Source organism: Calypte anna, chromosome 1, assembly GCF_003957555.1.
Source record: "Calypte anna isolate BGI_N300 chromosome 1, bCalAnn1_v1.p, whole genome shotgun sequence".
In the NCBI taxonomy this organism is placed as follows: Eukaryota; Metazoa; Chordata; class Aves; order Apodiformes; family Trochilidae; genus Calypte; species Calypte anna.
Window position 1 is genome coordinate 122,038,092 of NC_044244.1, and position 20,872 is coordinate 122,058,963.

The following is a 20,872-nucleotide window of genomic DNA, read 5'->3' on the forward strand; positions in this document are numbered from 1 at the left end:
ATCCTAACAGATCCAGTTTAACAAGGCTTCCCAAACTCCCCTTTTCTCCTAAACTCATGAAGTGAGAAAAGGTATTTCTTCACTGTGCTCCACAACCTACCTGATCACCATGGCAATCTCACCAAAAATAACACTGCTTGCTCATGACTAGAATCTTTAGCAACTCATGCCTCCAAGATAAAAAAATCAGCATAAAGAGCATGATGCCGCAGAATAACCCATTCGCTCTCACCATCATGATCATATCAATAAGATTGTGATGTTCCTCTTGTCATTTTGTTAATTCAGAAGCTTAATCTACGGAAGCAGAAAATCAGCAGAGTTTACCGGTGAATTGGAGAACTCCTTAGGAGATAATTAACCAGCTGCAGGTTGAACATGTTTTCCTGAGATTGAAAACAAGAGAGTAGCGTCCTGTGATCAGATTACAAGCTGCAGAGCAACATTGTTTAACTGCATAAGCAACATCTGTGAACCTCACTGATGGCTGCGAGAAAAAACTCCAGACAGCATTCAAAGCACATAAACCGGAGAACAGAATTTTTCCTTCAGATTTGAAAACCAAATGAAGTATAGCAACCAGCTCAGTGACATATAGATGCAGATAGCTTTGCAAGGTCATCTGGAGAGAATGATGGGATTTTGTGAGACATTCATATGCTATTCCCATAAATATGTTTAAATGGATCTTGAACTTTAACTTTTGAAAATACATCATCTTAACAAAGACCCATACACGCAATAATTAGATTTTATTATTAAACAATATTGCTTTAAGATCAAAATGTCAGGTTTGAATCAAAAGCCTAAAAGGAAGTATGAATTGCAAAGTCCTCAGTTTGAGAGGGTGCAACAGGAACTCCAGGAATACTTGAATCTTTGGGGTGGTTTTATGAGTTGAGGCATTGCTGTTGTCCCTACCCTACATGAGTATGCCAAGGTCTTTGGACCCACGTGTCCAGAGGGGACAACGTGAAGAAGCATCAGCCAGATTCTTCTCCGAGGTGTCCCCGATAGGATAAGGTGACCTGGCCTAAGAGGGCAGAGTTCAATTTCCAGGGGCACCTTCCAGCCTCAACTACTCTGAGTCTTTAACACTTTTAAAGTTCTCTCAAACTATAATGCACGGTGTGCCAGAGGTTATTACATGACAACAGGAAGGAATTTTCTAAAATCAACAGGACTGCAAAACTTTATGTTACTCCTTTCTTTTTCTATAGTGTCCTGGTCTGTGGTTAACTCCTAGATTTTAAATTGCCATAATCTTCCTTAGCCCCAAGACATTCTTTTTGCTCCTGCCCACACTTGAAGGCAGATAGTTTTCTAAACATGATGCTATTCATAGTCTCTTCCCCTGTGCCTAAATTAAGATAGTTTTTAAACTTGGTATTGCCAACTTTGGCCCTCCCAAAGGTCAACAGCCGGTTCTGCTTTTCAATGCATAGAGTAATGTCTCCTGAATTTTCAGATTATGCCTTCATAGATTCCTTTAATAAATAAAGATTTTTAATTTATTTTTTTTAAAAGGAAGATAGCATAACTTCTTTGTTCCCCTTAACTTCTACATTAAATAGACCAATTTATTATATTGTGAAGCACAGGGCAGTTGACACTGCTGTGCATACCACAAAAGAAAGAATTGCCTTGGCAAGCAGAAATTCAAATGCTTGCAAATTTTAGGGGTGGATCAGCAATTGCAACTTTTGTTTTGAAATAGTTTTGATGATCCATGGCCAAAATGCTAATAAAACTGAGGCAGTGGATAATTCAAACACAATCCCTATCACAGGGCCCCAGGAATGGAATGATTTCACTGGACTGACTTCCTATACTGAAAGAAGTAATAAGAGCTGTAACATCTTCCTTCAGGACCATAAAGTAAAACCAAGATACAAGATGAACTTCAACATCCCTTGAAGATGTTGCACACAGCATGAAATGCTGAAATGGCTGTTCAAGACATCCAAGGTTGCCAGTGTTTGCCTCACCAGTGGATTATCCCCTCTTTGGGATTTTATTTGTATAGAAAATAACTGACTAGCTGCTTAAATTCTCTACTTTATATTAAAAAGAGAAGACTGTAAAGCCGTGACAGAACATTGTGCAGTATAACTCAGAGAATACTATTATACAGTGGTATAAAACCTCAACTCTACAAGAAGGATATTGATCAAACCATGAACCAAGCACAAAAATGCATAATTGTCTCAGGTTCTTAGGATTTCAGTCTTCAGTCTGTGGCCATGCAAAATGATGGGGAAAAGTTACAACACAGAAGAGAAAAGGCTTTAGTGAGAAGTTACTGAAAGGGAACAGGCCACCTATTTTCATCCCCACAAGAACAACAGGTTTCTACCTTTCCATTATCTGCATAACTCTAAGCATATTTATGACTTCTCTGTAGTTTAACCAGAGCTGAATAGGCAATAGTTGTTCAAGTTTGAAAGGACAGCCTCCTGCCATCCAGGAATGATAACTGTCTTCTATTCTTTCTCCTATCTGCCAAACTGAGTAAGGTGGGAAATGAGAACCAACTCTCAGCTTACAATGTCCCTTCTCTAAAATTCCACTCCCATTTCAACATTTGGGGGCAGACAGCCCAGCATTCAGTATAAGTCACAGCTCTAAGAAATTTTTTATTTTAACTCTGGTTTGAAACTGATGCCTGCACTACCTTTTACTATTAGGCTGAAAACACACAATTCCAGGGCTACCAAATCACATCCATGTGACATCTCTTTCCCATAGTGTGGCAGTTGTGGAAGAGAAAGGAAAAGCAAGCAAATTCATTGACATCATGTACCTATTACAACATTTAATGATACATCAAACAAAACAACAAAACCAGGAGACAGAGATACTACTTGAGGTCCTTTTCCATGGTACACAGTTTGAGTGTAACTGGCAATAGAACCATCACTTCTGATCTGCTTAAAGCTGTTTCACCATGATGATTTAATCCATCACAATGGATTAGAAAATATCTTTCTCCAAGTTCCTGAGGTTTCCAGTAGCCTTAAATTCCTCCATCTTGTTCATAATAAAATGTGTTGTACTGATAACATCCTCTAAATGCTGACAGGCAGGATGGCATTTGAGAAATTTAGTGCACCTTCAACTTGAAGCAACACAAAATCATGCAAGAGCAGAGAGAGGAATCAAGAAAAACCTCCTCACAAGTTCATCAGCTCAGAATTTACTTATCTGTCCAAAACAGATTGCTTTGTTCCCCATTATAAATATAGTTTATGCAGTTATACACCATGCTAAAAACTCCTTTAAGAGCTAAATAAATTCAGTTAGTGAATTCCCTATCTAGAATTGATTGCAGAATTTTTTTGATGGCAGATACACTACTTCTCACCTTTAAAAAATGCTATCTCACTAAATCATTCAAATAATTTTCTGGGCACATAAACCTGGACCTTTCCATATAAAACATAATAGTCCTAAAATCAGTAATTCACATTGAAAAAATATGATCCAGGGGCTGGAGCACCTCTACTTAGAGGAGAGACTGAAGTATCTGGGACTGTTCAGCCTGAAGAAGACTCCTTATAGATGCCTTCCAATACCTAAAGCAAACCTATAGAGAGACTGGAGAGGGATTTTTCATAGGAGTGTTCAGCAGGAGGACAAGGGGAAATGGTTTCAAACTGAAGGAGAATAGATTTAGACTGGATATTAGAAAGTTCTTCAGTATGAGGGTAGTGTGGTTGGAACAGATTGCCCAGAGAAGCTGTGGGTGCCCCCTCTCTAGAGGTGTTCAGGGCCAAGCTGGATGAGGCTTTGAGCAACCTTGTCTGGATGAGAAGCATTCCTGCCCATGGCAGGGAGGTCGGAGTAGATAATCTCAAAGGTCCCTTCCAACCTAAGCCGTTCTATGACTCTATGATCGTGAACAGCCAGGAATAAGAATCACAAGTTATGCAGAGGTTAAGACTGGTACTTCCAAACTTCTCCATGAAAACAAATAAAATGCCCACTTATTGCCTGCTTTCCACTTAATGAGCAAGGAGAGATATTGTTTCCTTCTCTGTTTTCTTCCAGCACTGATTCTTACGCCTTCCTTTAGAGTCACCCTCGAGTCAAACAGTTTCCTCACAGCTACCAATTCAGATTTCAGATGAAGAAAGTAAAAGCCCTATTTGTAGCACTAAAAAAAATCCTGCTAAATACAGAAGCAGACCTTGGACCCAAGATCCAATCAATACACTTCAGTCTGTATATTTTCAGGATCTTTTAAAAATTCCTCCTCAGCTCTGCCAATCAAGAAATAATACAGATAGCACCTTCAAAAAGTGCTATGCATTTTCCAGAAGCATAGGATCTGTGCCTTTAAAAAGAACAGGTGGAGGCTACAGAAAGTTCTCCAGGTATCTCTGGATGTTTCTAGAGTTTTGGTGGTTTTTTTTAAAACCAAAAGTAGGTAATTTACACTAGTAAAACCCTGCAGACCACAGGTAATTCAAATATATGTGGAACTGATGACATAGTAGGAGTTCATATGGAATATAGTTATCTGCCTAAAAATATGGGTCTTTACCAACAGCCAATAACCTTCCAAGAATATTAAAATACTTAAACTTGTTCAACCACAGCATCTGGTTTCTGTCAACAGCCAAAAGGGAATAGAGAGTAGAAGCACACAGACAACCCAGAGTATTCTCCCAAAGACTCTGCCCCATACAGACACCCCCTTCAAACATCTTACTGTTTGTGTTGAAGTCCAATAATCTCTTCCTCAGATCTAGACTTCAGTACAGGCCTGTTTTGTGCACTTTCACAACACAGCCCAAGAGCTAAAGCCAGAAACATTTTGTACTATATTGATGATAAGACAGTTGTAACAATAAGAGTATTTAATACAAGAAAAACTTACCAAATATGGATGAGCAAGTAAAGACTAGTTTAGCCCAAACTTGATCTCATCATCCTTACATACAAATTACTGAACAGAGTTTCACAAACTTGTTTGTAGCTCATTAAGGCAGTTGATTAGAGTAGTTACTCCAGGACTTAAAAGCTATTTCCCTTACTGTGTGGTAAATTAATATAGCTCTAAGAAACAGAACGAGCTGAAAAATGAAGTGCCCTATCTAAACAAGAGTAACAGCAATTAATCCAAAAAGACTGAATAAGTGCCATATGTTAAATATATTTTCTTCTAAGAATGTCACATTCATTAGTAAAAGGACACAGAGAATGTAGCTTGTTGGAACCTAAACTGAGTTCCACCCAAATGCCAACAAAAAAAGTTCAGGATAACCCTAGAAATTAACAGAGGGCTATAGGATTCTTCACCTGCAATATCTTGCACACAGCACAGAAGAATTCAAGCACTACAGTTTACTGTGTTTGACTGATTTCACCAAGTATTGAATGCAAATAGTGCTGGATGGTTAGTCTCTGAAAGCACACAGGAACCTAGACATTTCAGAAGATAAGTTATGGTTGTACTTACAGCTTATCTGTGTTATGACTGCTTCTAGTGACTATTATCAACTTATCAGTCAGTGCTGTTAAGTGTAGCAATTCACTTGTCCTGATGAATTAGAACCTCTACTCCAAAAAGGGCAACCAACAGGGCAAGGAGAGAAGTGAAAATGGCACTTCTTTGCACACTTTAGTAGAACTGTGTTTCAAGAAAAAAACACCTCCCTTCCTCTCTTTCAACTGTTCCAAAATTCAACAGATTTCAAAAGTGAAATTCTCACTTAGGCTTACTAGCAGAAACATAACATCCCTTCCCTGTCTATGCCTTCAAAGAATTATTTTGTCCCTTGGTTTTAGCAGATCTGTAATATTCAAACAACAAATTTATCCTTAGAAATACATTACTGTTATACTGATCTGATAGCTATTAAGTGTAATATTCCATTAAAAAAGTAAGGCACCCTTACAACTAACATCAAGTTCCTACACAGCAGCAGACCTATTTGTTCCATCACCTCGCCATCTCTCCATTTGTTTTATCACTTTATATGGAATTAGAATGAAAAACTAATAGGGTGTGCTTTCAGTAGTTCAAGAAGTTCAGATCAGTTGATTAATTCATCTCAACAGTCATCAAGAGTTGCAATAAATTGCTTTAATTTTAAGAAATACAGTATTTATATTTAGAAATGTTAAGCAAAACAGAAGAGAAATAGTTATTCTTTCTGGTTTAGAAGCATCTTTTTTTTTGTTTTTAACTGACACAAAACACAGAACAATATGGAGTTACAACCCAATATTTTCTGATCTCCTTCAATATACTTCCAGCAGTTAGCACGTGAACATGACATGAGCAATGGAATCCTATACTCACCACCAACTAAACTATCTATGCCTTGAAGAAAAATCTGATCCTAAACAATACACGTTTTCTTCACTATGTCTTGCATCTGCCATAAATATACAGAGTGAACAAGTATTACATAGACCAAGCCATAGGAAAACCTTGATGAAGCACCAATACTGAAGACACTGTCACATGAGCTTGTGCTCTAAAGCAAACCCTACAGGCAGTAACTGTGAATTTTTATTCTCAAGTGAAGTAGTCAGTAACCATTTGTATGTTTATGAGTTTCAGTTATGTAACACAACTTGAACTCAAATTATGAATTCTCATAATTACCAGCATGCATCAAGATGCAAGCCACAGGGAAGGGCAACAGTGAAAGAATAGAGCTTCCATATGCAAAAGATCACTAACAAAGTAGAACTTCCTATATCTAATAACCACTAACAGAGCCCATTAAGTAGTGTCAGTTTTCCACATCCATATCAGTACTTTAGAGGTAAATGAATTCTTGCATGTTCCTTTCTTTTAAAGTACCTGATCAAGGCATTGTTGCATTTGAAACAACAAAATGAGCATCAGCTTTTCCAGTCAATTTGAGATTGACTTCCTATACACAAAATTGTTTACTATTGCACCACCTGGCATTTTCTGTGTTTTCTGGAATATCTGACAGCAAATAACACTTTGGGGATGAGTTCTAGTTCAGCATTTTGTTTGTCACTGTCACCATTACGGATAAGCTATCCTAGTCATATTTTTCACCTAAAATAGTAAGGCTAAAAGTTTTTTATTCTTAAAAATTTGACTGTATATCAATATTATAACTATCTAAAGGTAACTGTCAAAACAATTAGAAATAAAGGACAACACAAAACTGGCACCTAACATGAAGTTCTTAAATTTTATTGCCAAAATAAACACAGAACTCTTCTTTTTCTTCCACTTCAGCAAATTATATAAAGGACAATTCAGATTTTGAGATGCTCACAATAGCCTAAAAGTAACACCTTCCTTCTCACACGAACTGTGTTAAGCAACTATGTTACTATAGAACAAGAGCCACAAAAGAAATGCTTTATCTTTTCAGAAATTAGTATTGTAATCTAACCTCCAGAAAAACCAAAACTTTTGAACATTATGTGGATTTAGGACTCTGACTTTTATTTCATTATGGTGTTGGTTGCAATTCTCTTTTGCAAGCCAGGAGAAGTTAGGTAACAAATCTTTTCATCTCTCTCTGGCACAGAGAATTCGGATACATAAGAGCCATGAAATCCAGCACCTAATATTTCCTACATTGACTTATTAAACACACACTGCAAATACCGTTGTTAGAAAAGAACTCCAAGTTCTGTGGTTGATATGCAATAAACGCAGCATAAACAGCAGTCTTACAAAACAGAACATAACCAGATCCTGAAAGAGCTGCTTATTGACTAGGAAAAGTACTACCATCCACAAGTTCCCTTCAACAGTAATTCATCACATAGTCCTAATTTCTACAAGTCAATGGTACTGAAAAGCACATAAAAATCCATAATGACCCAAACCAGAAAAATATGCCAAATAATACCTCAATTCTCACACTGAAATAATTGTTCCTAGATAAAATCATCCTCATTTACTCTCTAAATTTAACCCAATTTAACATCTGCTTTTCACAGCAACAATCCTAAAACAGAACCATGACACACAAAAAAGGGCAATTTCTACCACTGATCACCATCATGGCTTTTAGAAGTTCACTGGAAGACACACCAAGGTTCTAGAAATAATCAGTATTTTTCAAAGCAAACCAGAGCATAAAACAAAAATGCATCACTAAGCAGTTAGCCATTCACAATTTGAACAATATTTCCAAACAAGAAATGAAAGCCTGCATAATTCCATGAAATTGCAGAGAACAACAACAAATCCAAAACAAAACAAAAAAAAAAAAATGCAAAACAACTTAAAACATATGCTAATCATGAGCAAAACCCCTAAAACACCATCCTAATCTTTTACCTTTTTACACAAATGGACAAAACAGTGAAGTACATATTACTGGAACTTAGTGGGAGAAATTACAATTATCATCGATTAAAGGAGCTCAGCATACTTCAGTATTCTGTCTTAAAAGCAGTCTACCAGGTAAGTATGCTTTTTTGGTTTGTTTCTATTGAGTAAACTCAACTGTTGAGTCAATAACTCTACAATCCTTGTAATTCAAAAGAAGAAAATTATGAAGTTACAAAAAACTTCCTGGGTATGGAGATAGGAACAGTGACTCTGAGTTTGGCTCAAAACACACACACACACACACACACACACGCCTCCCTCATCTCATTGACAAAGCTGCAAAATCTACCAAAACTATCTTCTCAGTATATCAACCAGGAGAAATCATTTCCACTTAAGCTCTAGCTTCAGGTTTCTTAAGTAGAATACCTGGAAACTTTTGCTGTTGGTATTTTCCAGCTCTGATTCAGTTAAGTTGTGCCTTGACTGCAGGGAATACAATAAAGGGAACTGTTTATAGTATTTCCATTTTTTTTTTTGGGGGGGGGGAGGGCAGGGAGAGAGAGAGGTTTGTTATTATGCAACAGTCCTACTTGATGATTATACTCTACTAAAAAACATAATGAAAAATAAGTGTCAAAGATAACACTAATCACTTTTCCACCTTAAAATAGTATAAGCAGCAGCATATGAATAGCAGCGCAGGAAAGAACAAAAGCACTACCTTGAACAGAGCCAAGCAACAAATCTGAAAGCCATGTAGCAAGTTCAAATACAATGCAGAAGGTTCATGGTTTCTATCAAAATTCTATAATTTGTCTTCTCAGATTTTGCTCCAATTTGTATTTCTCCAATTCACTTCAAAAGCTCTCAAAATAAGACATGCAAAACAAGGCAATTAGGTTTTCAGCAGAGAACCACAGAGTCTGCCATATATAATGAATATAAAAGCCTACAATTTCTTTTAATCTGTCCCTGCATTTCCTCAATAAAATGATAAAGTCTTTCAGACAAAGAAAAGGAAGATAGGGAAAATTCACCATCCATCTCACAAATGTAATTGATTCTAGAGGTTCATTTTAATCTTCATCTATCATTGCACCTGAAATAAAATCCAATTATTTCAGCTTCACAAGTGGACTGGAATGAGCCATGAAATGATAAAAAAAAGAAAGCCCAGAAGTTCACATCACACAAATATATATGCTACACACAGAGCTGCCAAATCCCACACTTTGAACACTGAACAGAACCTGCATCTCCCTAGATTAAACCTTTAGCATGGTGTATCCTCTCTAACATCAGCAGCACAGCACAAGGACTGCTCTCCATTTAACAATACCACACCTGGGGGTAACACCTTGTCCGGGCAGTGTTGCACCTTGAGCAGGAAGGCTCCTACTGGGAGACCTATACACAAGGACAACCCCTCACCACAGCTTGGTACCAGACTCTTCTAGACCTCCTCATTCAGCCAAAGGTACATTGCAGTCTTCCATGAATCCCAGTGCACAGGTCTCCCAATTTTAGGGCTCCACAGCAAATGATAAAATCTGTACATAGGCTCAACAAAATACCCTGATTTTCATCTCTGCTTCCATTCCACTACAGCAGCCTAGATTCCACTATTTAATTCTCAGTATCTTATGCAAAACGACCCTGGAGGGTATGAAAGAAAGTGGGTTTTATTTTAAGTATTAAAGTCGCAACAGGTGGAAGAAGAAGGGGTCATTATGTGTACAGCAACTTCCATAAGCACAAATTTGGATGAAAATCCAGTTACACAGCCCCACCCTCAAGATGAGACAGTGTAAAAACACACTAATTTTCATGCATTACATGCCCTATACCATCACCCTTGTACATTTTGTATTACAAGTCATTCTCAAATTCGGGGGTGTATTTATTTGTTGGACAAAAAAGGTACATGGCAGCTTGTGCATTCTGGTGGGAACTGTTCTGTTTTAACTGTGGCTGTAATTTCCAAAGTAAAAATAAACCAAACAATACAAAGCTAATAACCAAAACCAAGGAGTAAGAAGTTATATTAAAATGTAACCAATCTAAAAAAAAATAACCAGGAAACAGATAGATAGCCACAAAGTTATAAACATTACTAATAAATTCCTTTAAAACTGGAGATGTTTGTGTAAGAACTGTTTAAAAAATGTACATATAGAGCCATTGGTCTTAGAGTGGGAAAGTAAAGTTAAAATTGTAATTCTTATTTTCTATAATTGAACAATGTCTTTTTCAACAGAATTGAAGCTTTATGTAGTCCAGTTATTTAAAAGTACAGCACTGCTCCTCTTTTTAATTTCTCTGAAGAAGAGCAAGCTAACAAGCTTGATCTGTCATTCCATTTTTCAGTGAAATAGCCAACAATAGCTCAAATGTTATTTTAAGGGAATATAACTGGAACAGTCAAACAAAAGGTCACCCATTTTACTGGTGTGGAAAAATACAGGATAGGCCTCCTGGCCTCCCAGGGATGTTCAGTACTTTCTATGATCAAAGGCAAACAGACTTTGGCCTTAATACAAATACCTGCCTATCTCCCCTCATCCATCCATCCATATTATTTGCTACACAATTTTAGTCACTTTATTTAATGGCAATGTGTATAAACAAATTTTATTTGTCCCACACAAGGAAAAAAACCCTAAAACAACAACAAAAAACCCAATAAGCCTCTCAGTATCCAAACTTACAGTACATTAATTACAAATAAACATGGAATTTTTTTTCTGTGAGTTACATCACAATTTGAGCAAGCAGAAGCAACTGAAAGACAACTAGGTTACAGAAGCAAGGACACTTTTTTCAAATATGCTGCTCACTAACAGAGCTGTAGGCAACTAAAATGTCAATATGTGTAGAATTTACTGAAACAGATTTAATGATCTCCAAATGACAGGAATAGCTATTTGGTTAGGAAAAGCAAAGCCAAGGTTCACCTTCCAAAAATACTCTTTTGTTAATATTACCATGGGCATCCCACACCATCACCTTTATACCAAAATCTGTTTTTCTTTATAGCAGTAGTACTGCTTTTAATGAAAGTCAAGCAACCCATTTGTTGTGTTGAAGGTGCAGAAATCCTAAAGTGAATACAACATTTCAGCCTTCCAAGTTTTTCAAGAAATAGTGATTTCAACTTGTTTTGCTGTTCTGAAGCACTTCTTTTCTCTTAATCCTACTCTGTTCCATATATGAGGTTCTGTTTGAAGTTCCTCCTGGTTGGCTGCCACTCTTCTTCCTACACCAAGTTCATATTTCTGTCACTGACTTTGTAGGATATGTACAACCTCTTACCCACGTACATCAGATGACATGTTTTCTATTCCACCTACATTGCTCTTTTTTATTTTTTTTCCCCTTGCTCTTTAAATCAAGTTCTTCTCCCACAGGAAGAGCCTAAAAACCTAGGTTACACTTCTGCCTAACCTACCTCAGTCAGCTTCAAACAGATCTCCCATAAAACCTGGGCCCTATGCCACAGAATCAGAGACTGTCCACCCATGAGAGTACCCTTAATTCCCTCCTAGAACAATATCCCCAAATTATTGCCCCCATTATTTTCCCCCCATATGCACAATGCATCACATCACATCAGCTTCACATCTCTCCCACTTTACCTTCACTTAGCATAACATCTTGGCACAAGGCAGCAAATGCCACAACAGACATTACTACAGACTGACCACAAAGAGATAGAATGGATTTTCCCCCATTTCTTGCCCAAGGCTCTTCTTTACCCATCTGCCCGTTTCCATAATCCCAGTATATCTGCATCAGAGCTGGATAACACTGCCCCCCCCTGCCAAAGCTGACTGGGAATTGAGCAAGTGGTTGAGAAGCTACTGGCAGGGTGGGAGGACAGGTTAACAGACGGATGGACAGGTGGAACAATTGCATAAGCAACATTCCCTTAAGCCAAAATAAAACTCTAAAGTTCCAATGTTAAACCGTGACACCCACCTGTTCCACAAAACATTTTATCAGCACTAGCCACTCCTCACCTCAAGGTTTTCTGTTTTATAATAGCCTGTGCTGCATAAAGTAGTAGCAGTCTACAGACTTACTGGATCAACACATTACTGACTGTGCATCACGAAGTACAGCTACAGTGCTCCATAAATAACTGGCTTTAAACACAAGCTGTACCCAAACAAGATTTCACTCTTAAGTAGAAAAATAATGGCTGCATAAAAATAATATAATGGCATGTAATTTAAAACATCCTTGGTAATAATAATGTCAACAAAAGGAAAAGAAGAAAGAAAACACAATATTTTGGGGTGGGGTTTTTATAAGTTTGGTTTTTGGTGGTGGTGGTTTTTTAGAAGGAAAACAAAAAGAGGTAGAGAAGTAAAAATAAAGCCTACTACCAATTAAACGATCTGCAAAGGCGTCTTGCATTTCAGCAGCCTAAGATTGTGTGAAGGAATAAAGAAGCTGTGCTGGGTGAACAGATGGATCAGGAAAGCGTGAAGAGGTCCATAAGGTAGATTCAAGTTTTTAAAGCATGAAACTTCTGAAGCAAGCACAGACTCATTGTAGGTGTTTTCATACACAGATTTGTTAAGGTGAGGGATTTGGGGGGGTTTCTTCTGGCTTTTTTAAAGCTTATATACGTATGTATATGACAGCATACTACATGTGCATGTGGTGATATTGGGGATAGTGCAAATCCATCCTTGTCTGAGAAGCCAGACAGGGAAGACTGGAAGCCTTTTTGCAGAGGTTATGCAAACAACCAGATGGCAACACTGTGGATGAGGCAGATGAAGAGCAGAAACATTAAAAGGAGCAGGGGATCAGAGTCAAAAACAGAAAAAAACCCAGCTGCTTGCACTGAAGACCTTTGTTCCTTTGAGCCGTAATTGTCTTTTCAAGTGCTCAAAAGAAGATAATGCAGCTGTGTCATTAAAATAAGTTGAGCACAGAGAGGGGGAAAAATAAAGAAAAAGAAAAGGACAAATATATTTTTAGGAAAATATTTTTTTGAGCAGAAGCTCAAAACAAGACAATCTCCTGAAGCGCTTCTTCCATCCCTCATATGTCAATTATCACTTCAAAGTACCCTAAGCAATTCCATTAAAACAGGAGGATTTATTAATGTATACACCATCACACCAGTGAATATCCATCTTAAAATTTTAAAAGGACATAGTAAAAATAGTGTGCATTCTGGGGTTCACAATTGAAATTAGTAACATGTATTGTCACTTCTATGATAATTTCCTAGTCTTTGTCTAACAAATAGCTTCAACTTTTGGATTAATAGTTCCACATGTAAGGAACACGTAATCAAATAAAAATATTTTTGATCTCAAATGGTACATAACAAAAAGTAAACTTGTTACAAGTCACTTTAAATCTATACCTATCTCCTATTTTGCATCTCAAAAGAGTCCTAGCAACACAAAACACACAAACTACCGGTATGTCTACCACCTATATTGAACTACATCAATTTGAAATAACAGTTAAAACATAGGATTGAAATAGTTTTATATACTATATGCGGTGCTGCATGTTTTGACAGTTTTAAGATTCCTTCACCTCTGAAGGGGTTTACATAAAAACTAGATAGTCCCTGTCCTGCACACATTTCTCCATAAGCAATTCCACTGAAGTTAAACTCACATTAACTTATTAAATGCGTGCCAATATCTGTAGAGAGGGCTGAAGTGACTCCAGGGAACAAACAAAATGCTACAAAGTGTTAAAAAAAAAAAACAGAAGAAGAAAATTTTCTTGGGATTTGTTTTCAGCTGCTGTAAAGTTTTTACTGAACACAGCAGGTAAACAGGAATTCAGACCAAGTATAATACCTCTAAAAAAAAGAGTTTATGAAGAGGTATGACATACCTCGACCTTCCATTCACCTCAGTTTTGCTATTAATATTTCATGTAACAGCCAAGAATTCTACCTATTAAAACCCCCACCATTTTGGAAGATGTGGAATAATCCAACTACATTACATTTATACATGGAAAACTGCTCTGATGAACCAGCAATTAACACGATATGCTGCATCATGCAAGACACTCTTACCAGACATAGTGACATTTTTTGAAGAGGCTGCATAGAGTAATATCCAAATCATTCCAGCAAGCTTTTGAAGGATATCCACTCCAGAACTCCCATCAGAACACACTGTCCTCTTTGCCATCATCTGGACATGTTATCCAGATGAAAAGGGAGGGGAGAGAAAATGAGCACTGCATTCTACCTCCCATCATGAGTCTGCAGCACTGAGGATCCACTGGTCCTTCTTCTCTACCAGAATCTACCACAGTGCTAATGTACACATAGGCAAACATTACACAGCTTGCACGATATGAATTACACTAAAAATAAATATGACCTTCTGAAGATTAGGAAATCTAGCAACAAGTAGGAAGCTTATAAACACAAATTTACTGTGCTTTCAAGTTTAATTCAAAACTTTCTATGCTTTAAAGATAAACATAAAAGTACAAAGTCCCACTTGCTGGTAAACAGCTTAAAAAGGTTACTATCTGGCAGTTATTTTTTGTCCATGACATCAGATTTTTGTAACAAGTTAAAATGTCACCCAGTTTATCACACTGGTCAAATAGAAAAAAAAATCAAGATCAGAAAGGGATGCAACTGTAAAGCACTGAACTGATGGGACATTCAAGTAGCTATTCATCTGCTTTATATGGTAATAAGTTGGACTTCACAGAAGAATAAGTAGCTGCTCACTTCATAAGCACTATGCTCACTTAAAGTAAACTAAATGTACTGAAGATTTCCCACCATGGTTACCCCAAATAATTATTAATTATAATTATCAATTCAGTAGGAACTTAAAAAAAGATTATAACTTCTGCGAGCTTGAAAATTAAGGGTTTCCCCCATCAACAAACATAAAGGCTTCAAAATTAGTTGTCAGATGATGAGATGTACCAAAATATAGTACTAAGTACCTAAGTACTAAGTACTAGTACTAAGTACTAAATACCAAAATATAGTTCTAAGAACCTCAGCTAAATCCAATTTCTCCCTTACAAATAAATCATTGCATTAACCATTTCCCTGAAGTCACTAAGAAACAAAGGATTCCTACAAGACATGAAGACTTTCAAACACTGACACCTAATTATGAAGTGACGGAGAGGGTAAAAAAGGTTTTGTTTTCATATTCAAGCTCCAATAATTATTGTTTATAATAAACAGTTGAATAAATATTTGATTCTACTGAACCTTACAGACACTCTCTGCCCTTCCTTCAGCTGAATGAAGCAGTGTGTTACCATTAACAGCTGTACTTCTACACTCGTCTGTAAGCAAAGGCTCACAGTGACAGTGATGCAATTCACCACAATCACAGAGCTCTGTGTGGATGGAATAATGAGGATTCAGTTAAGAATTTATTTCACACTATGTTTATTTATTGGTGTTTGTTTTGGTTTGGTTTTTGGTTTTGGTTTTTTTTTTTGGTTGGTTTTGGTTTGTTTTTTTTCCAGAGGAAAAATGTTGGGGTTTTTTTGTTTGGGGGCTTTCCCCTCTTCCCTATTTTAAAACACTGTCAGGCAAAGCTTTCTTGTGAATGCCAACCAGAGCAAGATTACCTTCTTTTTCCAAAATAAGCATAAGTGGTATATTAAGTTACCTCATTGTCAAAAATACACCAACTAAAGGACTGATTTTCAAAACAATTAGCAACTGAGACACTAAAAGGTTCAAGAAGCATAGATTAGGAATACAAACTTGAAGCCTAACTGGAACACATACACTTCTTAAGTAATGATAATAAAATAAGTCTAATTGCACTAAAGATAGAATTAAAAGCTTCTGGAGATGTAAACCCTTCAGTATCACAAATGAGTATTAAAGAAAGTCATCACACATTAACTATAGCTACCTATGTATTCCATAAAATTTTCCTCATTTTAAGACACAACTGCAGATTATTTTGACTTCACAGCAACTAAACATAATTTTTGTGTCACTCTTCATATGACTAGAGTGGCAGAACTCAACCCAAGATCCCATACATTAATTTCTGAAAGTTATTTTTCAGAAAGAAAAAAGGCGTGAGAGGTTCTCTGAAGGCTAGCCTATTCCTATGAAATCTTGGTTGCTTCAGAGAAGTGAGAAAAAAATGCAATATTTCTATAGCAACAGCTTAAGATATGCAGAACCTTTTAAATACCTCAATAAAATCACAAGAAAAAAAAATTTAACACATTTTTGCACTGCTAAAACGTCTTATTTAACAGTGACAGAGATGTTACCACATTCTAAATAAAAAAGCTTATTTTTAAAAGCTGAATACATTAGTATTGTGAGCATCCCAAAGTTTAACACTTTTCCTTCATCCATGTCTAATATTATGAAACTGCACAGACTTGGCAAGAGGGCTGACGTAACACCGATTTCCTCAGTTTACTTATGTATTGTTACAATGTTATTTTAATTTATAGAATTAATTTAATTCTTACTGCTTCTGATGCAGAAAGCCGATATTACCAGAGACAAATCTCCATCTAGATACCAAAGTATTACAGTTAGACCAGAGAATTTGGAACCAGGAAATAAGCTCTATTACTCATTATATTACATACATTCTTTAGAGACAGCAAGTCACTGATCATTCTCATGCCCTGATGTTCTGATGTCAAAATAAAAATAAAAATCTAGAGTTGCTGGTTTAGCTCACAAATACTGCTAAAATTATTTAAAATTCTCAAACAGAAGTTATGACAAATATAAGCTGTTGTTGTTCCTTTCACATGATGAACATACAGTTCACAATTACTTTATTCATCCTCCATGTCAACACATTTTTCAGGGTATCTCTCACATTATGGTTTCATACCCCATGTTCACGCTCTCGTCAGAGTAAGCATATAAGCTCAAGAATATTCTTATTTATAAGAATTCATCTTATCCAGAGTTTAATACCTAGTATAACTGCAGGTTGTTTTTTTTTTTCTTCTTTCCAGATTTCTACGGACAAGTGTTTTGTGTTTAAGAGAAAGAAAGTTAATGCTTACATGTGAACAGTTTTCAAGAGCATCCATACGTAGACAATATTACAAATAGCTATTTTTACAACAACACTGAACTGGCTTTTCATTATACATAGAGACAGGGTGTTTTCTGCATACAGAAATTATTCTCTTATTTCACCTAGTACTTGCAGTCTTAGCTCTCCTCCCACTCACACAGTCCTGCTCCATACAAAACCAGAAATAGCCACCGCTAGTGTCAAGCCACATGGGCACTATAGTTAACTATACCAATGCTCCAATAATAGTTTCCAATAGACTATAAAAAGAAGTTCTCTATATATCAAGCATTTTTTTATATACATTTTCCTGTAACTATTTCAACAGTTAAAAAGGTTTATGGAATCTACAGGGCTAAAGTAAATATTTCAGTATTTTAATATCAAAGGGTAAGGGTATTTTGTCCTCATTATTAAATTAAACTGAAAGGATCTACGAGAACATTAAAATCAACCTGCAATTTCCATGTTTAACACTTTAAGTTTTGAAATGTAAGCCAGAACAGATCAGCTACAAAACTAACAGGTTTTTTATAACTCGCATTTTAAATCAGACAAATCAAAATTTATTTCTAGTTTCAACTTCTATAAAGTTCAAAACATAAAAAAAAAATCTTTAACCTAAACCAACAATAGATTATATATTAGATTCATTGTCAACAAAGTCACCCTTCAATTGAAGCTAAAAAGCAGGTGTAATGCAAGTATTTTTTTTACATGTGTACTTTTGCATAATAAGAACTACTTTCAACTGCAGCTCTAAGCACTGGCTGAAATTAATTCAAAACATCTAGTTCCAAAATATGGTATAGCACTTGCTTGCTATAGGCTTAGATTTCTCCCCTTTCTTATAAACTGTGGTCTTTCATTCATAGTATCATCCAGTCTTTGTGTACGCCAGAAATATCTAAAGATTGAAACATGACAACAAAGATTTTGATACAAGTTTAATTGTATATTATACAATACTTAAATTTTAAATTAAATACTTCAATTTTAAATAAACACTGGCAATCAAGGCCATACTACTGAGAGTTATTCAATGCAGAGGCTTCCTTGAGCAGAGTGCTCTCTCCTTGTGGAACACCTTGCCCGAAGTACAAAGGGGGAAATTTTCGTACTTACTGCCAAATGAGCAAAATGAGAGCACTCAAACACTCAAACCACTAGAGGTAGAATTTAAGTCTGTATAACAGAAAAAGCCAACACTTCCATTCTTCAATCCCCCCAACAAAAATGGTGCTTCGTGTTGCTACTACAGGCAGATATGTTTCATAAAAAGCTTGCTTCATCTTCTTTTTTCAATTACAGATCTTTTTGCTGTTAAGTCATCACACAAAGACAAGAAAAATCTTAAATATCCCGTTGTTCTAGGCAAACCAGACTATGCAAAATGTTAGATTTCACACCCTCACACTGAGATCTGGAAAAAAACCCACCAAATAGTAATTTCAAGCTCTCATAAATAGTAAAATGAAGTGGGAAATGTAGATTGCACTAGCCAAAAAACAGTTATCAGCTGGCAATATATAACTTGATCACTCATTATACTGGAAGCCAGACTTACTCAACACCTCCCTGAAAAACGGCAGAGGCATGAGGACAACAGAAGAAACTAACAGGATAATTTAAAACTTCCCTCCTGCAATACTGCACACCCTGAAGGCCATCCATACTCTGCATCTATCAGCATGCTAATGGATTTTCCTAGCGCTCCTCTGCTTTGTATTCTCTCACAGCCTGAGACGTTTCAAAGCTTCGCTAAGTCACCCTGCATTTGCAATAAATAAGAACTCCTCCAGATACGACTGCAGACTAACATATTACCATCTTCAAGTGTCTACCGAGTAGAGGTCAGGCACCAGTTTCCCTCCCCAAGGCACCGTACAGAGGAATTTGCATGACAATTTCACTATGGCATTTCAGGCTGTTGCTGTTTCAGACAGCTACCTGCCGCAGCGATGGTTGGCGATACACGATGCAGGTAGGAGGAGGATCTCCGAGAGCGAGGCTGGAGTAATTCAGCAACAGCACGCAGAGCCCTCACATACACCAAAAAGAATGGATCCTTATCCAACACAGCTTCTTGCTCCTCCAACCCAGGAAGCGGCTTTGCTGCAAACACACAAAACCCCGCTTGAAAATAATCCTTTTCCCTTCCATAAGCTCAAGCCCGAGGATAGCAACCGGGTTTTCCCTCCTCACCGACCAATATGAAAGATGAAACCTGAGAGCAGAAGCAAGGAATAGCCCAGCAGTGGGAATCCCGGCATCCCTCTCCTTCCTAGCGGCTCCAAATGAGGAACTGCCTTCTCTCCTGGGTGTTGTCCCCTCTCACGCTCTTCATCACCACCTACCTACCTGATAGCTAGAATGCTTTCTCATAACTGGCACAGAAAATGCACAAGCCCAGCAACAGTGTGAAGGATTTTAAAATAAAAATTGTTTTTAAAATAAAAAAAAAAAAAGCCAACAAAAACACAAAAGAAAGACAGAGAGACACTCCTTCCACCAAATCCTCACAACCTAAGGAGTATCTTTATAGGAAAAGGAACAAGCCCTTCCATGTAGACAGAGAAGGGGATCAGGGAGGAAGAGGGGAGAGCTGGACAGGGAACACGGGCGGAATCCCACAGGCGGAATCCCACAGGCGGCGGCGGCCGTCCCCCCCCCTCCACCTCCCGGGAAACCTCAGCGAAACCACGACCACCGGGGCTGAGGAGAGGCCGCGCCCTCGGGCTCTGTCCCCTCCCGAGAACGGCTGCAAGAGGACACCGCGCCTTCGTCAGACCCCGCCAGCCACCGGAGCCTCGGCCCCCGCCACACCTGGGCTGCAGAGCGCGGGGCTGCCCGGCGGCGGGGACACCCAGCGACCCCACGCCCGCGGCGGTCGCGCCAGGAAACGGCTGCCGGTGGGATGGGACGGGATGGGATGGGGGGAGGAGGAGGGCAAGAGAGGGGGTGGGCGGCGGCCGCCCAACGGCAGCGGGGTTGCGAGCGGCGCAGCCGGCCAGGGGTAGCGGAGAAGGAACGGAGTCGAGGGAAGGGGCTGCCCCGCCGCAGCAGCAGCAAGAGCCCGGCAGCCGGGAGGTGACAGGTGAGGGCGGCGGAGGGCAAGGGACGACCTCGCGGCGTTCGCTCCCCCCGGGCGCAGCTCCCCTACCTCCGCTCCGGCGCTGCCGCTGCTCTCGTTACACCCGGCAGCGCTCGCCACCTCCCTGCCTCCCGCCCTCACTCGCCGCCGCCGCCGCCCCCTCACTCCGCTCCCCCGCCCGCCACCGCCGCCCCTCCCTAGCTGGGCGCTCAACCGACACCACTGGCCGCCTGGTCCCGCCCCCAAGGCCCGTACTGACACCGCCTTCCACCAGTAGTGAAGAAGCGATGCGGTCCCAGGCCCCGCCCACACACCCACCGACCAATAGGAGCTACGCGTGGTCCGTCCCCCTTTCCCCCTCTAGCACCGCCCCCCGCCTCGGGAACGCCCGTCCTCGCGGCGCGTCCGGTTGACTCGCAGCTGCCCAGCAACGGGTGGGGG

General features: G+C 38.6%; 1 protein-coding gene across 4 annotated transcripts in view; it reads right to left on the bottom strand.

The window, feature by feature from the left end:
* CDKL5 (cyclin dependent kinase like 5) overlaps positions 1-20,605 on the bottom strand; it is a 129,800-nt gene extending 109,195 nt beyond the window's left edge. Inside the window, exons 1-2 of one of the 4 annotated variants that reach the window (XM_030460652.1) lie at positions 20,501-20,597; positions 19,288-19,452 (exon numbers count right to left, since the gene is read on the bottom strand). The gene's annotated coding sequence lies outside the window, so the exon portion shown is untranslated. Of the gene's footprint in view, positions 1-14,351; positions 14,579-19,287 lie in introns of those variants that run through there. The other 3 variants (XM_030460668.1, XM_030460660.1, XM_030460676.1) reach the window with 3 other exon arrangements.
* Between the last annotated feature and the right edge of the window lie 267 nt (positions 20,606-20,872).